The sequence below is a fragment of the Entelurus aequoreus genome, linkage group LG20 (assembly GCF_033978785.1).
Source record: "Entelurus aequoreus isolate RoL-2023_Sb linkage group LG20, RoL_Eaeq_v1.1, whole genome shotgun sequence".
Lineage (NCBI taxonomy): Eukaryota > Metazoa > Chordata > Actinopteri > Syngnathiformes > Syngnathidae > Entelurus > Entelurus aequoreus.
In genome coordinates, this window is record NC_084750.1 from 15275699 (window position 1) to 15296656 (window position 20958).

The following is a 20958-nucleotide window of genomic DNA, read 5'->3' on the forward strand; positions in this document are numbered from 1 at the left end:
AGGGTTGGTAATATAATAATAATCGGGATTTCACTTGGCAAAATGATGACAAAAGTCATCGTTTTACTCAAAAAATGTCACTGTTTTACAAGAATAACAAAACAATTGGCCTACTCTCTATTTTATGCTGCTGCTGTCATATAGACTGTATATACTATAATATTGTACATGTTCATTGGTTTGTATTGTATATATGTTATAGACATAATATATCTGTATATAAATTACTCTGTACACATATGTATATATTCGTATATATGTTAGATATTTTTATAGCTATATTAGTCTATTTATACCTGCATTGTCCTTTCCATCATTGTAACTGAGCTACTGTGTTGAACAATTTCCCTTGTGGATCATTAAAGTTTGTCTAAGTCTAAAGGTCAGAATTTTATGACAAATGTCACCATTTTGCATGAAAAAGTAATAATTTTACATGCAAAAGTAATAATTTTACGAGAAAATATTGCAATATTACAGAAGCAGAAAGAATATGAGAAATTGTTCCCAATTTTACAAGAAAAAGTCGACACATTTTGAGAAAAATACTGCTTTTGGTTATTTTATTTTATTTTTGTTGAATTTTTTGTTTGTAATTGGTTTTTAATCTTCATTATTTACTTCAAGTTATTACAGTATGTATCTGTACACATATTTTTATTTTTTTTTGTAATTCATTTTGTCCAAAGGGGGCACGCTTCAATTTCTTCCACACACTTGTCATTACGTATGTTGACCAGAGGGGGAGCACTTTTAAAAGCGACAAACAGACAATTAGAAAAATCCCTCCTTTTTGGGACCACCCTCATTTTGATAGATGTCACCAGCAGGGGGTGCACATGAGACATTCTCTATTAGATGCAATGTTATTGGGACCATGATTTATGTCATCACTTGTTCACACCTCCTCATATGGAAGATACTTTTCCTTCTTCATGTCTCAAGAAGGGTAGAAATACAAGAACACACACACACACACACATTCTTGTATTTGTTACATTCTTGACACCTCCAAAAAATGCCTACCTCTTTAGGACCAGCCTTTCTAGATGAAAAAAATGTGTATTTACAACATTAATAATATATACATACTATGCAAATATAAAAAAGGTAAGATTTTAGTTAATTTTTTGTTTGTAATTGTTTTTTAATCTTCATTATTTACTTCAAGTTATTACAGTATGTCTCTATATACATTTTTTTTAAAAAATAAATTTTGGCCAAAGAGGGTGCATTTCAATTTTTTACACACACTTGTTATTTCATATTGTGTGTCGCTTTTAAAAGATCCCAACAGACCAGAGGGGGGAGCACTTTTAAAAGCGACACACAGTCAATTTGAAATATCCCTCCTTTTTGGGACCACCCTCATTTTGATAGATGTCACCAGCAGGGGGTGCAAATGAGACATTCTCTATTAGATGCAATGTTATTGGGACCATGATTTATGTCATCACTTGTTCACACCTCCTCATATGGAAGATACTTTTCCTTCTTCATGTCTCAAGAAGGCTAGAAATACAAGAACACACACACACACACACACTTATCTTGGATCTTTATGGCGTGCTGCACCCTCCACTTAGCAGCGCTGTAAAGGTCTTCCTGGACTGGTTGGAGTCTTCAAAGACGCGCACACACACACACGCGGGAAAGACACTTCAATTTTAGCTTCAAAGGGAGGGTTTAAAAACACCCGCTTGCTCACCGTCCAAGCGGTGCACGGCTCTTTTTTCTTCGTTTTGATTCATCTGCGGTATGGCTGCGACAGACGATGGGGAGCAAAGCCAGATTGTTACATAACACAATGTATGGCGCACGCTAAATCTTGGTTTTCGGCATGGTTGGAGGAGTTTGGTGGGGTTTGGGAGGAGGGCGACCTTGGACCTGTTCACCACAGTTCCCGCAGACTTTTATTACGAAGCCACGCTGTTGAAACACGTGGCTTGGCATTGTTTTGTTGAAATAAGCAGGGGCGTCCATGATTGGACGGCAACATATGTTGCTCCAAAAGCTGTATGTACATTTCAGCATTAATGGTGCCTTCACAGATGTGTAAGTTACCCATGTCTTGGGCACTAATACACCCCCATACCATCACACATGCTGGCTTTTACACTTTGCGCCTAGAACAGTCCGGATGGTTCTTTACCTCTTTGGTACGGAGGACACGACGTCCACAGTTTCCAAAAACCATTAGAAATGTGGACTCGTCAAAACATGATTGAAATAAGTAGTTGTTTAGTTTGATTGTGTACCGTTCATTTTCCAACCCACCATTGCTGTATTACAGGGGTCACCAACGCGGTGCCCGCGGGCACCAGGTAGCCCGTAAGGACCAGATGAGTAGCCCGCTGGCCTGTTCTAAAAATAGCTCAAATAGCAGCACTTACCAGTGAGCTGCCTCTATTTTTTAAATTGTATTTATTTACTAGCAAGCTGGTCTCGCTTTGCCCGACATTTTTAATTCTAAGAGAGACAAAACTCAAATAGAATTTGAAAATCCAAGAAAATATTTTAAAGACTTGGTCTTCACTTGTTTAAATAAATTCATTAATTCTTTTACTTTGCTTCTTATAACTTTCAGAAAGACAATTTTAGATAAAAAATACAACCTTAAAAATGATTTTAGGATTTTTAAACACATTTACCTTTTTACCTTTTAAATTCCTTCCTCTTCTTTCCTGACAATTTAAATCAATGTTCAAGTAAAACATTTTTTTTTTATTGTAAAGAATAATAAATACATTTTTTAATTTAATTCTTCATTTTAGCTTCTGTTTTGTCGACGAAGAATATTTGTGAAATATTTCTTCAAACTTATTATGATTAAAATTCAAAGAAATTATTCTGGCAAATGTAGAAAATCTGTACAATCAAATTTAAATCTTATTTCAAAGTCTTTTGAATTTATTTTAAAAATTTTGTTCTGGAAAATCTAGAAGAAATAATGATTTGTCTTTGTTAGAAATATAGCTTGGTCCAATTTGTTATATATTCTAACAAAGTGTAGATTGGATTTTAACCTATTTAAAACATGTCATCAAAATTCTAAAATTAATCTTAATCAGGAAAAATTACTAATGATGTTCCATAAATTATTTTTTAAAGTTTTTCTCTTCTTTTTTTCGGTTGAATTTTGAATTTTAAAGAGTCGAAATTGAAGATAAACTATGTTTCAAAATTTAATTGTCATTTTTTTTTCGTGTTTTCTCCTCTTTTAAACCGTTCAATTAAGTGTAAATATCATTAATTATTAATAACAACATAGAGTTAAAGGTAAATTGAGCAAATTGGCTATTTCTGGCAATTTATTTAAGTGTGTATCAAACTGGTAGCCCTTCGCATTAATCACTACCCAAGAAGTAGCTCTTGCTTTCAAAAAGGTTGGTGACCCCTGCTATATGGTGTCCCAATATATATGGTGCACTAAATAACAACTTGAGTTATCTGACAACCAACCTTTCTAAACATGGGTCATCATTCCAGCCAGAGTTCACTCTCAGTTCAAGTTTCCTCACTCCTGTAGTGACTTTACATCTGCAGGCAGTGACCTTTAACCTTTAAGGAGGTGCAAGGGGGTTGGGGGGTTGTCAAGGTATCATCCACAAGTGGAATTGTTCCCTATTTGGGTCAGGTTTGTTATGTGTTCCCAAACATCATAAATACCTGTCCTTGTCGCCAAGAGAGGCATTCTGCAAATTCTCAGCCTGACGACTCAGGTGGCGCTCGCCGCACCGCGTTTAAACGCCTTGTTGGATGTGTGCGTCGTTCGCCTGGAGGAAGTAAAACGCACAAATGGTAACCGTGACACCATCACTCAAAGTCGTGTGTCAGTGAGGAAAAGCTTCACGTGTACAACGCCCAAAACCAGTGAAGTTGGCAAATAAAAACAGAATACAATGACTTGCAAATCCTTTCCAACCTCACGTCACATTGCTGGTTTTACGAGCAGAGGAGCATGTTCGGCAGCGCACAATCACAGAGTACTTACAAGCAGACACAGTGTGTAGACAGAAAAGGGAGAATGGACGCATTTTGGCCTAAGTGGTGCTTTAAAAAATGGCTAGCTAGTTAGCAGCTAATGTCCATCCGCAGTCAGCAGTGTTTTAGCTACTTCTAAATCCCTAATCCTCGTCTCCATGGCGACAATTAAAGTGAGTTTCTTACAAGTATCATTATCACTGCAAGACGAGGAATAGCTAAACATGCTTCACTACACACCGTAGGAGGATACAATAGCTCACCGGCGTCACAATGTAAACAAACGCCATGGGTGGATCTACACCTGACATCCACTGTAATGATACCAAGTACAGGAGCGTATCTAGTCGATACTACTATGAATACATCTACATATTTTGGCATCACATCTTTCGTTCAAAAAAAATTCATATTATGTTTAGAAACTCAGGAAATACGTCCCTAACAAATGATAATAATAATAATAGATTTTATTTGTAAAAAGCACTTTACATTGAGTAAACAACCTCAAAGTGCTACAGTATATTAAAAAAAAAAAGGTAATAAAAAATAAATAAAAATAAAAACTAGAACAGCCAAATAGCTAAAACTAGTATGCATATATCTAAAAAAAAAAAAGGCTTTTTTAAAAAGAAGGGTTTTTAAGCTTTTATTAAGAGCATCCACAGTCTGTGGTGCCCTCAGGTGGTCAGGGAGAGCGTTCCACAGACTGGGAGCGGCGGAGCAGAAAATGAGAACTTAAATTACGACCAATGTATGATCCTGTAACTCCTTGGTATCGGATCGATACCTACATTTGTGGTGTCATCCAAAACTAATGTAAAGTATCAAAGAAGAGAAGAATAAGTGATTATTACATTTTAGTGTACATAGAACATGTTAAAACAGAAAATAAGCAGATATTAACAGTAAATGAACAAGTGGATTAGTAATCAATTTTTACAGTTTGTCCTTTATAATGTGTACAAAATAATAGGTGTATATGACACAATATGTTACTGCATACGTCAGCAGACTAATTAGGAGTCTTTGTTTGTTTACTTACTACTAAAAGACAAGTTGTCTAGTATGTTCACTATTTTATTTAAGGACTAAATTGCAATAATAAACATATGTTTCATGTACCCTAAGATTTTTTGTTCAAATAAAGCCAATAATGATATTTTGTTGTGGTTCCCCTTATTTAGAAAAGTATCGAAATACATTTTGGTACCGGTACCAAAATATTGGTATCAATACAACCCCTAATGCCAACGAAGTGCACAAATCTTCCCACTTGGTAATATATAAAAAGCTATGTATTGTTCTAAATAGAGATGTCCGATAATATCGGTCTGCCGATATTATCGGCCGATAAATGTGTTAAAATGTAATATCGGAAATTATCGGTATCGTTTTTTTATTATCAGTATCGTTTGTTTTTTGTTTTTTTTTATTTTTTTTATTTTTATTAAATCTACATAAAAAACACAAGATACACTTACAATTAGTGCACCAACCCAAAAAACCTCCCTCCCCCATTACACTCATTCACACAAAAGGGTTGTTTCTTTCTGTTATCAATATTCTGGTTCCTACATTATATATCAATATATATCAATACAGTCTGCAAGGGATACAGTCCGTAAGCACACATGATTGTGCGTGCTGCTGCTCCACTAATAGTACTAACCTTTAACAGTTAATTTTACAAATTTTCATTAATTACTAGTTTCTATGTAACTGTTTTTATATTGTTTTACTTTCTTTTTTATTCAAGAAAATGTTTTTAATTTATTCATCTTATTTTATTTGATTCATTTTTTTAAAAAGTAGCTTATCTTCACCATACCTGGTTGTCCAAATTAGGCATAATAATGTGTTAATTCCACGACTGTATATATCGGTTGATATCGGTATCGGTTGATATCGGTATCGGTAATTAAAGAGTTGGACAATATCGGCATATCGGATATCGGCAAAAAGCCATTATCGGACATCCCTAGTTCTAAATGATATGTTTAGACTTAACTTCTATTGTGTATGACGCTGGGACTCATCGAGGATTGCCTCAGGGATTGTATTCAAAACAGCCTAATTGTTGGAGTTTATGACTAGATAATTACCTTATACAACACTGTCAAGGTGAGGCTGTGTGGTAAAAAAAAACAGACGCATTGAAAACAAGTCCTTCCTCTCACACGTCACTAGTTATGTGACTGACTTCCTCTTATTCTCACCAAAACATGGCCAAACTGTAAAAAAAAAAAAACACTCACAGTTCACCTGTTGCACATTTTGTTATGACTTAGTGTTCCAAAATAAAGTATATTGTTTTCCCTCAATCTTGGACGCACAACATCCCATTACAACAAAGTGATTGTTTACTAATTAAAATAAGCAGCACAATTTGATCTTTTAAAAAATAAATACTTCTCCGAACCCAAAAGCAGCAAAGTTGTCACGTTGTGTAAATGGTAAATAAAAACAGAATACAATGATTTGCTAATCCTTTTCAACTTATATTCAATTGAATAGACTGCAAAGACAGGATATTTAACGTTCCAACTGGTAAACTTTGTTATTTTTTGGCAAATATTCGCTCATTTGGAATTCGATGCCTGAAACATGTTTAAAAAAAAGCTGGCACGAGTGGCAAAAAAGACCGAGAAAGTTGAGGAATGCTCATCAAACACTTATTTGGAACATGCCACAGGTGAACAGGCTACTTGGGAACAGGTGGGTGCCATGATTGGGTATAAAAGTAGATTCCATGAAATGCTCAGTCATTCACAAACAAGGACGGGGCGAGGGTCACCACTTTGTCAACAAATGCCTGAGCAAATTGTCGAACAGTTTAAGAACAACATTTCTCAACCAGCTATTGCAAGGAATTTAGGGATTTCACCATCGACGCGCTGTAATATCATCAAAAGGTTCAGAGAATCTGGAGAAATCACTGCATGTTGTCATGATCCGTGGTCTGGACTCTTTTAGTTCCTGTTTGCTGTGGACTGCCTGTTTCTTGAATGCTGTGAGCTATTCCCTGGATCCTGACTCCTGTCCCTGTTTGCTGTTTCCTGGTTTCTGGTTCGTGTTTTCCTTGCTTTTTTTTTTTTTTAACATTAAAACCATGTTTTCTTGTACCAAGCCTGTCATCTCTGCATCTTGGGGTTCGTCACCGCCACTTCATGACAGAAAAAAGGCAAGGAAAACACGAACCAGAAAGCAGGAAACAGCAAACAGGGACAGGAGTCAGGATCCAGGGAATAGCTCACAGCATTCAAGAAACAGGCACAAACAGGAACTAAAAGAGTCCAAAAACCAACAAAACATAATCCAGACCACAGATCATGACACACGTAACATTGAATGCCCGTGACCTTCGATCCCTTCAGGCGGTACTGCACCAAAAAGTGACATCAGTATGTAAAGGATATCACCACATGGGCTCAGGAACACTTCAGAAAACCACTGTCAGTAACGACAGTTTGTCGCTACATCTACAAGTGCAAGTTAAAACTCTACTATGCCATTTATCAACAACACCCAGAAATACCGCCGGCTTCGCTGGGCCCCGAGCTCATCCAAGATGGACTGATGCAAAGTAGAAAAGTGTTCTGCGGTCTGACGAGTCTACATTCCAAATAGTTTTTATACACTTTACAAGAAATACATTGGCCACTTCAGCACTTCATGACAGAAAAAAAGCAAGGAAAACACGAACCAGAAACCAGGAAACAGCAAACAGGGACAAGAGTCAGGATCCAGGGAATAGCTCACAGCATTCAAGAAACAGGCAGTCCACAGCAAACAGGAACTAAAAGAGTCCAAAAACTAACAAAAAACTAACAAAACATAATCCAGACCACAGATCATGACACACCATACCATACCATACCATACCAACTTTATTTATAAAGCCCTTTAAAAACAACCACAGTTGAAAAACAAAGGGCTGTACACCACAAAGAAATAAAGGCAAAGGACAGACTAAAAAAATAAAATTTAAAACAGAAGTAAAATACACATTAAAAAAGCAAATACAAAATTACCCTAAGAACAATTTTGTTAGATAAAAAGCAGTTAAAAAAGTTAAAAGTTAAAAACAGTTTAAAGTCTCATGCTGGGTTAAAAGCCAGTGAATAAAAATGGGTTTTAAGAAGGGTCTTAAAAATAGCCAAAGAAGGGGCCTGTCTCACATGAAGTGGAAGATTCATTCCAGCGTTTGGGGCCCGCAACAGAGAAGGCTCTGTCCCCCCTGAGCTTACGCTTGGATTTGGGTACCTCCAGGATCAGCTGATCAGCTGACCTGAGGGACCGGGTGGGGGCATAGAGGTGGAGCAGCTCAGAGAGGTAAGGTGGGGCAAGACCATGTAAGGATTTAAAAACAAGTAAGATAATTTTAAAATGGACTCTAAAAGACACAGGCAGCCAGTGGAGGGAGGCTAAAACAGGAGTAATGTGCTCTCTTTTTCTTGTGTTTGTTAAAAGTCGGGCAGCTGCATTTTGGACCAGCTGCAGACGTGAGAGGGAGGACTGACTAATTCCAAAATATAAAGCGTTACAGTAATCCAGCCGAGATGTAATAAAGGCATGGATTACTGTCTCAAACTGTTGCCTAGAAAGAAGGTTTTTAACCTTAGCCAGCTGACGTAAATAAAAAAAGCTGGCTTTCACCACTGTGCCAATCTGACGGTCCAATTTAAAATCACTGTCAATACGAAAACCCAGGTTGGTGATCAGGGGCTTAACATACAAAGCCAAGGGGCCAAAGTCAACAGGGGGAAGCTCACAGGTACCACTAGGTCCAAACACTATTACTTCTGTCTTCTTTTCATTGAAGTTTAAGAAGTTTAGGGCCATCCAGGCCTTGATGTCATCAAGACAAGCAAGTAATGGCTGTATTGAAGAGGCATGATTTTTCTTTAACGGAAAATAAATTTGTGTGTCATCAGCGTAGCAATGAAAACAAATACCATGCTTTCTTAGGATTGAGCCCAGGGGAAGTAAATAAATAGAAAAGAGCAGTGGTCCTAAAACTGAGCCCTGTGGGACCCCACATGTTAAGGGAGCAACAGAAGATTCAGAACCAGCAACATTTACAGAGAAGGTCCTGTTAGTCAAATATGACTTCAGCCAACTCAGGGCAGTACCACAGATGCCCACTTGATGTTGTAGGCGGCTAATTAAAATATTATGGTCCACCGTATCAAATGCTGCTGTTAGATCGAGTAAAACTAAAATCACATGATCACCTAAGTCTGTTGCTCGAAAGATGTCATTAAAAACCCTTACTAATGCTGACTCGGTACTATGGAGGGGTTTAAACCCAGACTGAAAGACTTCTAAAATATCAGAGTCCTCTAAAAAAGTGTTTAACTGGGTAAAAACAATCTTCTCCAAGATTTTTGAGAGAAAAGGCAGCTTAGAAATGGGTCTAAAATGGGCTAAAACTGAACTGTCCAGACCAGGTTTCTTTAAAAGTGGTTGAACCACAGCGTGTTTAAAACTGGTAGGAACCACACCAGAAAACAAACTGCTATTTAAAATGTTAAGAACAGGCTGCCCTATACAAGAAAACACTTCTTTAAAAAATGTAGGAGGGACAGCATCATGGGGGGAACCTGAGGGCTTCATATGATTAGTTAACTCTTGTAACTGCCGCAGAGTCACTTGCTCAAACTGATTAAAAACAGCAGAGTAGTTAAACGGGACAGAAGGGTCAGAGGTCGGAACAGAGATGAGAGCCCTTGTTGTGGCAATCTTATCAATAAAATACTTTAAAAAGGCATTGCACAATTCAGAGGAGGGTTCCAAACATGTAGGCTTGAATGCCCGTGACCTTCAAAAAGCGACATCAGTATGTAAAGGATATCACCACATGGGCTCAGGAACACTTCAGAAAACCACTGTCAGTAACGACAGTTTGTCGCTACATCTGCAAGTGCAAGTTAAAACTCTACTATGCCATTTATCAACAACACCCAGAAATACCCAGAAAGCCGGCTTCACTGGGCCCCGAGCTCATCCAAGATGGACTGATGCAAAGTAGAAAAGTGCTCTGCGGTCTGACGAGTCCACATTCCAAATTGTTTTTACACACTTTACAAGAAATACATTGGTGGCAAACTCCATAGCTTGCTATCTTGTGCACGCTAGCTTTCTGAGACTCTTATTTTGTTTTAGCGCAGGCAGGGTGAAGCAGGGCTTTTATTGCGACGACAGGAACTGTGCGGTCGGTCTTTAGAGTTTTGACGGCGGGTACGGCGCGAGAGTCTGTTGAAATAACAATAGTTTCTCGCCTTCCTGTCGGTCGTTTTTTCTTATTAATGATCTGGCAGCAGCCAGCGTCATCTCACAAGACTCAATCAAGTGACGAAAGTGACGTCTTGGTGAAGAATGATGATCGCTAGAGATGTCTGATAATATCGATGCGTTAAAATGTCATATCGGAAATTATTGGTATCGTTTTTTTTATTATCAGTATCGTTTTTTTTTGTTTGTTTTTTTTGTTTTTTGTTTTTTTATTAAATCCACATAAAAAACACAAGATACACTTACAATTAGTGCACCAACCCAAAAAACCTCCCTCCTCATTCACACAAAATGGTTGTTTCTTTCTGTTATTAATATTCTGGTTCCTACAATATATATCAATATATATCAATACAGTCTGCAAGGGATACAGTCCGTAAGCACACATGATTGTGCGTGCTGCTGCTCCACTAATAGTACTAACCTTTAACAGTTAATTTTACAAATTTTCATTAATTACTAGTTTCTATGTAACTGTTTTTATATTGTTTTACTTTCTTTTTTATTCAAGAAAATTTTTTTAATTTATTTATCTTATTTTATTTGATTCATTTTTTTAAAAAGTACCTTTACTTCACCATACCTGGTTGTCCAAATTAGGCATAATAATGTGTTAATTCCACGACTGTATATATCGGTTGATATCGGTATCGGTAATTAAAGAGTTGGACAATATCGGCATATCGGATATCGGCAAAAAGCCATTATCGGACATCCCTAGTTCTAAATGATATGTTTAGACTTAACTTCTATTGTGTATGACGCTGGGACTCATCGAGGATTGCCTCAGGGATTGTATTCAAAACAGCCTAATTGTTGGAGTTTATGACTAGATAATTACCTTATACAACACTGCCAAGGTGAGGCTGTGTGGTAAAAAAAAACAGACTCATTGAAAACAAGTCCTTCCTCTCACATGTCACTAGTTATGTGACTGACTTCCTCTTATTCTCACCAAAACATGGCCAAACTGTAAAAAAAAAACACTCACAGTTCACCTGTTGCACATTTTGTTATGACTGAGTGTTCCAAAATAAAATATATTGTTTTCCCTCAATCTTGGACGCACAACATCCCATTACTACAAAGTGATTGTTTACTAATTAAAATAAGCAGCACAATTTGATCTTTTAAAAAATAAATACTTCTCCAAACCCAAAAGCAGCGAAGTTGTCACGTTGTGTAAATGGTAAATAAAAACAGAATACAATGATTCGCTAATCATTTTCAACTTATATTCAATTGAATAGACTGCAAAGACAAGATATTTAATGTTCGAACTGGTAAACTTTGTTATTTTTTGGAATTCGATGCCTGAATGTTTAAAAAAAAGGTGGCACGAGTGGCAAAAAAGACTGAGAAAGTTGAGGAATGCTCATCAAACACTTATTTGGAACATGCCACAGGTGAACAGGCTCATTGGGAACAGGTGGGTGCCATGATTGGATATAAAAGCAGCTTCCATGAAATGCTCAGTCATTCACAAACAAGGATGGGGCGAGGGTCACCACTTTGTCAACAAATGTGTGAGCAAATTGTTGAACAGTTTAAGAACAACATTTTTCAACCAGCTATTGCAAGGAATTTAGGGATTTCACCATCGACGCTCCGTAATATCATCAAAAGGTTCAGAGAATCTGGAGAAATCACTGCATGTTGTCATGATCCGTGGTCTGGACTCTTTTAGTTCCTGTTCGCTGTGGACTGCCTGTTTCTTGAATGCTGTGAGCTATTCCCTGGATCCTGACTCCTGTCCCTGTTTGCTGTTTCCTGGTTTCTGGTTCGTGTTTTCCTTGCTTTTTTTTTTTTTTTAACATTAAAACCATGTTTTCTTGTACCAAGCCTGTCATCTCTGCATCTTGGGGTTCGTCACCGCCACTTCATGACAGAAAAAAGGCAAGGAAAACACGAACCAGAAAGCAGGAAACAGCAAACAGGGACAGGAGTCAGGATCCAGGGAATAGCTCACAGCATTCAAGAAACAGGCACAAACAGGAACTAAAAGAGTCCAAAAACCAACAAAACATAATCCAGACCACAGACCATGACACACGTAACATTGAATGCCCGTGACCTTCGATTCCTTCAGGCGGTACTGCACCAAAAAGTGACATCAGTATGTAAAGGATATCACCACATGGGCTCAGGAACACTTCAGAAAACCACTGTCAGTAACGACAGTTTGTCGCTACATCTACAAGTGCAAGTTAAAACTCTACTATGCCATTTATCAACAACACCCAGAAATACCGCCGGCTTCGCTGGGCCCCGAGCCCATCCAAGATGGACTGATGCAAAGTAGAAAAGTGTTCTGCGGTCTGACGAGTCTACATTTCAAATAGTTTTTATACACTTTACAAGAAATACATTGGCCACTTCGCCACTTCATGACAGAAAAAAAGCAAGGAAAACACGAACCAGAAAGCAGGAAACAGCAACAGGAGTCAGGATCCAGGGAATAGCTCACAGCATTCAAGAAACAGGCAGTCCACAGCAAACAGGAACTAAAAGAGTCCAAAAACTAACAAAAAAATAACAAAACATAATCCAGACCACAGATCATGACACACGTAACATTGAATGCCCGTGACCTTCAAAAAGCGACATCAGTATGTAAAGGATATCACCACATGGGCTCAGGAACACTTCAGAAAACCACTGTCAGTAACGACAGTTTGTCGCTACATCTACAAGTGCAAGTTAAAATTCTACTATGCCATTTATCAACAACACCCAGAAATACCCAGAAAGCCGGCTTCGCTGGGCCCGAGCTCATCCAAGATGGACTGATGCAAAGTAGAAAAGTGTTCTGCGGTCTGACAAGTCCACATTCCAAATTGTTTTTACACACTTTACAAGAAATACATTGGTGGCAAACTCCATAGCTTGCTATCTTGTGCACGCTAGCTTTCGGAGACTCTTATTTTGTTTTAGCGCAGGCAGGGTGAAGCAGGGCTTTTATTGCGACGACAGGAACTGTGCGGTCGGTCTTTAGAGTTTTGACGGCGGGTACGGTGCGAGAGTCTGTTGAAATAACAATAGTTTCTCGCCTTCCTGTCGGTCGTTTTTTCTTAATAATGATCTGGCAGCAGCCAGCGTCATCTCACAAGACTCAATCAAGTGACGAAAGTGATGTCTTGGTGAAGAATGATGATCGCTAGAGATGTCCGATAATATCGATGCGTTAAAATGTAATATCGGAAATTATCGGTATCGGTTTTTTTATTATCAGTATCAGGTTTTTTTTTTTAAAAATTTATTTTTTATTTTTTTATTAAATCCACATAAAAACACAAGATACACTTACAATTAGTGCACCAACCCAAAAAACCTCCCTCCTCATTCACACAAAAGGGTTGTTTCTTTCTGTTATTAATATTCTGGTTCCTACATTATATATCAATATATATCAATACAGTCTGCAAGGGATACAGTCCGTAAGCACACATGATTGTGCGTGCTGCTGGTCCACTAATAATACTAACCTTTAACAGTTAATTTGTTACAAATTTTCATTAATTACTAGTTTCTATGTAACTGTTTTTATATTGTTTTACTTTCTTTTTTATTCAAGAAAATGTTTTTAATTTATTTATCTCTTTTTATTTGATTCATTTTTTTAAAAAGTACCTTATCTTCACCATACCTGGTTGTCCAAATTAGGCATAATAATGTGTTAATTCCACGACTGTATATATCGGTATCGGTTGATATCGGTATCGGTAATTAAAGAGTTGGACAATATCGGCATATCGGATATCGGCAAAAAGCCATTATCGGACATCCCTAATGATCGCTCATTTTTAGGTCTATTTTTGTAATGCCTGGCTGGCGGTGGACTAACACACCCTCCGCCATCCACGTAACGGAATCACATCGTTAAGTGGCCAAAGATTCACGTCCCAACTAATAATAGTTCTCTGCAATATCACAATTACTGAAAAATTACGTCTCCTAATGCGCTCCGTAGACTACGTTGCACACTTTAGTAGAGTAAGTGCTGTTGAATTATGAGCGTAATTAACTATCAAAATACATTTGAGAAATGACAGTTGTAATTTTTATGTAATTATCCGTAAAATCACACCTCTGCAGTTACAGTAAATTAGGGATGATTCACAGTAAATTACAGTAAAAGTCATGCAATTATTAGCCAGTAAATGTGCTGTGAATTTACAATGACAATGTTTGTTTCATACATTTTCCAAAAGTCACACAAAAGAGTCATTGTAGTGTCTTTAAAAAGGCCAAATGTGCACGTTCCCACCAGCTGATATTGTCAGGTACTCACAGTTATATTCTCGGTGTATGCTTTTTCCGACTGTGGCGGCCAGCTCGGATGTCATCAAAAATGCTGAAGGACCTGTAAGAGTTGGTACGACTTTAGTTAATTGCGTCCATTATCAAAAGGTGTCAAACGACCTGGAAATAAAATGGATCAACAAAGTACCTTCAATTTTCTTCCTAAATGTGTTTGGTTTTTTTTCCAATTTGACAGAAAAAAAATATACGTACTGCATGAAATTGCATACCGTTTAAACTTTAATAGTATCCAATATTGCAACAAATATTAAATTATGTCATCATACTTTCCAAACTTTTTTTTGTCAAGAGTGTGCAAATACATTTAGTAAGAAATGATAAAGTACTTTATTACAAAACCCAAAAGCAGTGAAGTTGTCACGTTGTGTAAATGGTAAATAAAAACAGAATACAATGATTTGCTAATCCTTTTCAACTTATGTTCAATTGAATAGACTGCAAAGACAAGATATTTCATGTTCACACTGAGAAACTTTTTTTTTTTTTTCAAAATAATCGTTAACTTAGAATTTAATGGCAGCAACACCTTGCAAAAAAGTTGTCACAGGGGCATTTTTACCACTGTGTTACATGGCCTTTCCTTTTAACAACACTCAGTAAAGGTTTGGGAACTGAGGAGACAAACTTTTGAAGTGGAATTCTTTCCCATTCTTGCTTGATGTACAGCTTAAGTTGTTCAACAGTCCGGGGGTCTCCGTTGTGGTATTTTAGGCTTCATAATGCGCCACACATTTTCAATGGGAGACAGGTCTGGACTACAGGCAGGCCAGTCTAGTACCCGCACTCTTTTACTACGAAGCCACGCTGTTGTAACACGTCGCATGGCATTGTCTTGCTGAAATAAGCAGGGGCGTCCATGATAACGTTGCTTGGATGGCAACATATGTTGCTCCAAAACCTGTATGTACCTTTCAGCATCAATGGTGCCTTCACAGATGTGTAAGTTACCCATGTCTTGGGCACTAATACACCCCCATACCATCACACATGCTGGCTTTTACACTTTGCGCCTGGAACAATCCGGATGGTTCTTTTCCTCTTTGGTCCGGAGGACACGACGTCCACAGTTTCCAAAAACAATTTGAAATGTGGACTCGTCAGACCACGTAACACTTTTCCACTTTGCATCAGTCCATCTTAGATGAGCTCGGGCCCAGCGTAGCCGGCGGCGTTTCTGGGTGTTGTTGATGAATGGCTTTGGCTTTGCATAGTAGAGTTTTAACTTGCACTTACAGATGTAGCGACCAACTGTAGTTACTGACAGTGGTTTTCTGAAGTGTTCCTGAGCACATGTGGTGATATCCTTTACGCACTGATGTCGCTTTTTGATGCAGTACAGCCTGATGGATCGAAGGTCACGGGCATTCAATGTTAAGTGCAGTGATTTCTCCAGGTTCTCTGAACCTTTTGATGATATTACGGAGCGTAGATGGTGAAATCGCTAAATTCCTTGCAATAGCTGGTTGAGAAATGTTGTTCTTAAACTGTTCAACAATTTGCTCAGGCATTTGTTGACAAAGTGGTGACCCTCGCCCCGTCCTTGTTTGTGAATGACTGAGCATTTCACGGAAGCTGCTTTTATACCCAATCATGGCACCCACCTGTTCCCAATTAGCCTGTCCACCTGTGAGATGCTCCAAATAAGTGTTTGATGAGCATTCCTCAACTTTCTCAGTCTTTTTTGCCACTTGTGCCAGCTTTTTGGAAACATGTTGCAGCCATCAAATTCCAAATGAGCTAATATTTGCAAAAAAAATAACGACGTTTACCAGTTGGAACGTTAAATATCTTGTCTTTGCAGTCTATTCAATTGAATATAAGTTGGAAAGGATTTGCAAATCATTGTATTCTCTTTTTATTTACCATAAGTTTTGAGCTTTGTATAACCAGGCCTTGGTGGGCCACATAAAATGAGGTGGCGGGTCAGATCTGGGCCTTGAGTTTGACGTCTCTGGTGTAAGGAGTTTGGACACCACTGTTATGTATTAAGCTATCTGCGCGTGTTGTTGTTGAGACACTTGTTTGTCCACCCAGACACCAGGAATCTTGTCAATCAACACCATGAAAAGCAGCAGTCTGCCAACATCCTCACCTCGAAGCGAGTCCGATGAGCCGTGTTTGATTGTGTCGCCGCACGACGGTTGTATACAGGAATGTTACGAGAGAGCGTCTCCCGCTCGCAAACGGAACACCGGCGGCATCTGCCAAGAGAAGTCGTGTCACAAGTCATAAATCACTCGCTTCTTTACAGCCTTACCTTCAGGAGGAGACACGCCGACGCCCCGACAAACGCACACCCACGCCTGAGAGGACGCCGCACACAAGAGGGAGGTTGCACGCAAACGTGTCAATACCACTTTGATTGACATTTCTGCACACGCTGGAGACTTGAGGACAAAACACATACAATAACCTGTTGAACTAATCACAGTAATTACGCATTCGAGTTCTTGCACACCTGGAGGGGTTTTATGTTATTAATAACCAAAGATGAAAAGACACAGCTTTGGAAAAAAAAAAAAAAAGTATGTTAAAGTTGCTTTGGTGGACACAAATACGCAGAAGTAAATGTACCCGCGGTGTTCCACAGGGCTCCGTCTTGAGCCCCAAGGGATTCATTATGTACAGTACAGGCCAACACCTTCTCATTTCAATGGGTTTTCTTTATTTTCATGACTATTTACATTGTAGATTGTCACATCAAAGCTATGACACCTGTGAAGTGGAAACCATTTCAGGCGACTACCTCGTAAAGCTCATGCAGAGAATGCCAAGACCGTGCAAAGCAGTAATCGGAGCAAAGGGTGGCTATTTTGAAGAAACTAAAATATAAAACAGGTTTTCAGTTATTTCACCTTTTTTTGTTAAAGGCCTACTGAAAGCCACTACTAGCGACCACGCAGTCTGATAGTTTATATATCAGTGGCGTGCGGTGAGGTTAATGTCTGGTGAGGCACTGCATCATCACAGTCAGATTTACAAACATATGAACCCTAAATAGTATCTTATTCACCATGTGATTGGCAGCAGTCAACGGGTAATGTTTAAAAGCTCATACCAGCATTCTTTACACAACTGTAGCACACAAAAAAGCACATTTAATAAAAAAAAAACATTATTATGGTCTTACCTTTCTTGCTGGACATCCACACAGCCAGCCTTTGCGTGTGTACCACGCTGTTTGAAAAGAACTGTCCCGAAGTCAAAAGCAAACCTTTTAGCTCCGGCGTTGGTCTACCTTTAATTATTACCTCCTGCTTCGATTGAAAGTCCAGTTTAGAAAACTGTTTTATTTTACATATGTAATCCTCCATGTTTTTAATAAAAGTCCAGGCGAGAGGAAATAAACAATCGCTTGCAAACTTTTTTTTTTTTTTCTTCTGCGGCCGAGGAATGATCTCTGGGATCACTACCGCCCTCTACCACCAGGAGGCCGGATTACTGCGAGCCTCAACCAGTACGTCTTTTGCACCAGATTTATGAATGCTCAGCAAAAGAAATACGTTACACACATGCTGTTTTTGACAAAATACACTGTACATTATATACCTCAGCTAACTAAACTATGCCATAGTTTAGTTAGCTGATATAATTCATATAGCAATACAGTCTCACTGCACAGCAACTCAGCAGTTAGCCGAGTCATTGTGCACAATCCATGTTGAGGCACAACGCAGTGACGTGCCTCACCTGGCTGCTGATCACCGCACCGTCTCTTCTCAGTATTTGAACGGCAAATGTGAAAATGAAAATAAAAATAATGTAAAACTGGTGAAGTTAAATGGAAAATAACTTTAGTATAATCACTGGATACATATAACAATTTAATTAATTTTTTTTTCTTTTTACATTTTTTTTCTTTCCATGATGGCAGGTGAGGCCCCGCCTCCCCTGCCTCTAGTGACTGCACGCCACTGTTATATATCAATGATGAAATCTTAACATTGTAACACATGCCAATACGGCCGGGTTAACATATAAAGTGCAATTTTAAATTTCCCGGGGAACTTCCGGTTCAAAAAGCCTTTGGAGGATGACGTATGCGCGTGACGTAGCCAGTTTAACAGAGGTATGGCTTCCCCAATGAAGCCAATACGAAATAGCTCTGTTTTCATCTCATTATTCCACAGTATTCTGGACATCTGTGTTGGTGAATCTGTTGCAATTTGTTCATTGCATTATGGAGAAAGAAGCTGAGCAAGCGAAGAAGAAAGTCGGTGCGAAGCGGAGTATTTTGCGAGGGAAGTCAGCAACACAACACAGTCGGTGTTTCATTGTTGACATTCCCGAAAGATGCAGTCAAGATCGAAGAACTCGGACAACAGAGACTCTTACCAGGAGGACTTTGACTTCGTTAACAGACGCAGACGCGATACCGTGAGTACGCTTCCAAACATTTGATCGCTTGCTATAACTAGCTTGAGCTAGTAGCTAGGAGCTAGCATAACAAACACCTAGGTGTTTGTTATGCGGGATTAATTTGTGGCATATTGAATGTATAAGCCTGGTTGTGTTGTGGCTAATAGAGTATATATACCGTATGTCTTGTGTTTATTTACTGTTGTAGTCATTCCCGGCTGAATATCAGGTCCACCTGCGCGCTTCCAAACATTTGATCGCTTGCCCGTACGTGCGTGTCACGTACGTAACTTTGGTTAAATATATAAGCTTTATGAACCTTGGGTTAGGTGAACGGTCCTTTGGGCTGAGTGAGTGTGTGTGTTGTGCAGGTGTTTGAATCGTATTGGCGGGTTATATATACGGGATCCCGTCCATATTACCCGCTCGAGCTATAACTAGCTCGAGCTAGTAGCTAGGAGCTAGCATAACAAACACCTAGGTGTTTTTATGTGGGATTAATTTGTGGCATATTAAATATAAGCCTGGTTGTGTTGTGGCTAATAGAGTATATATATGTCTTGTGTTTATTTACTGTTGTAGTCATTCCCGGCTGAATATCAGGTCCACCTGCGCGCTTCCAAACATTTGATCGCTTGCCCGTACGTGCGTGTCACGTACGTAACTTTGGTTAAATATATAAGCTTTATGAACCTTGGGTTAGGTGAACGGTTCTTTGGGCTGAGTGAGTGTGTGTGTTGTGCAGGTGTTTGAATTGTATTGGCGTGTTCTATGGAGCTAGGAGCTAGCATAGTAGCTAGGAGTTAGCATAACAAAGACGTAGGTGTTTTTATGCAGGATTAATTTGTGGCATATTAAATATAAGCCTGGTTGTGTTGTGGCTAATAGAGTATATATATGTTTTGTGTTTATTTACTGTTGTAGTCATTCCCAGCTGAATATCAGGTCCCACCCGCGCGCTTCCAAACATTTGATTGCTTGCCCGTACGTGCGTGTCACGTACGTAACTTTTGTTAAATATATAAGCTTTATGAACCTTGGGTTAGGTGAACGGTTCTTTGGGCTGAGTGAGTGTGTGTGTTGTGCAGGTGTTTGAATTGTATTGGCGGGTTATATATACGGGATCCCGTCCATATTACCCGCTCGAGCTATAACTAGCTCGAGCTAGTAGCTAGCATAACAAACACCTAGGTGTTTTTATGTGGGATTAATTTGTGGCATATTAAATATAAGCCTGGTTGTGTTGTGGCTAATAGAGTATATATATGTCTTGTGTTTATTTACTGTTGTAGTCATTCCCAGCTGAATATCAGGTCACCCCCGGCTCTCACAGCATCTTCCCTATCTGAATAGCTTCAACTCTCCACTAGTCCTTCACTTGCACTTTCCTCATCCACAAATCTTTCATCCTCGCTCAAATTAATGGGGAAATCGTCGCTTTCTCGGTCCGAATCTCTCTCACTTCATGCGGCCAACATTGTAAAAAATAGGGAACTTTGCGTATATGTTCAACTGACTACGTCACGCTACTTCCGGTAGGGGCAAGCCTTTTTTATATCAGATACCAAAAGTTGCGATCTTTATCGTCGTTGTTCTATACTAAATCCTTTCAGCAAAAATATGGCAATATCGCGAAATGATCAAGTATGACACATAGAATAGATCTGCTATCCCCGTTTAAATAAAAAAATGTCATTTCAGTAGGCCTTAAGTACATAACTCCACATGTGTTCATTCATAGTTTTGATGTGACAATCTACAATGTAAATAGTCATGAAAATAAAGAAAACACATTGAATGAGGAGAAGGTGTGTACAAACTTTTGGCCTGTGCTGTAACTTATCACATATTTAGTCAATTATGTGAACCATTCAGTAAATTAACTACCGTATTTTTCGGACTATAAGTCGCAGTTTTTTTCATAGTTTGGCCGGGGGTGCGACTTATACTCAGGAGCGACTTATGTGTGAAATTATTAACACATTAGCGTAAAAT

General features: G+C 38.6%; 1 protein-coding gene across 9 annotated transcripts in view; it reads right to left on the reverse strand.

The window, feature by feature from the left end:
* LOC133635948 (transcription factor Sp9-like) overlaps positions 1 to 20958 on the reverse strand; it is an 87396-nt gene that overhangs the window by 32284 nt on the left and 34154 nt on the right. For 4 of the 9 annotated variants that reach the window (XM_062029436.1, XM_062029440.1, XM_062029439.1 and 1 more), the window contains 4 exons: positions 16697 to 16805; positions 14573 to 14644; positions 3670 to 3776; positions 3463 to 3561 (listed from right to left, as the gene is read on the reverse strand). The gene's annotated coding sequence lies outside the window, so the exon portion shown is untranslated. Of the gene's footprint in view, positions 1 to 3462; positions 3562 to 3669; positions 3777 to 14572; positions 14645 to 16696; positions 17123 to 20958 lie in introns of those variants that run through there. The other 5 variants (XM_062029443.1, XM_062029442.1, XM_062029441.1 and 2 more) reach the window with 3 other exon arrangements.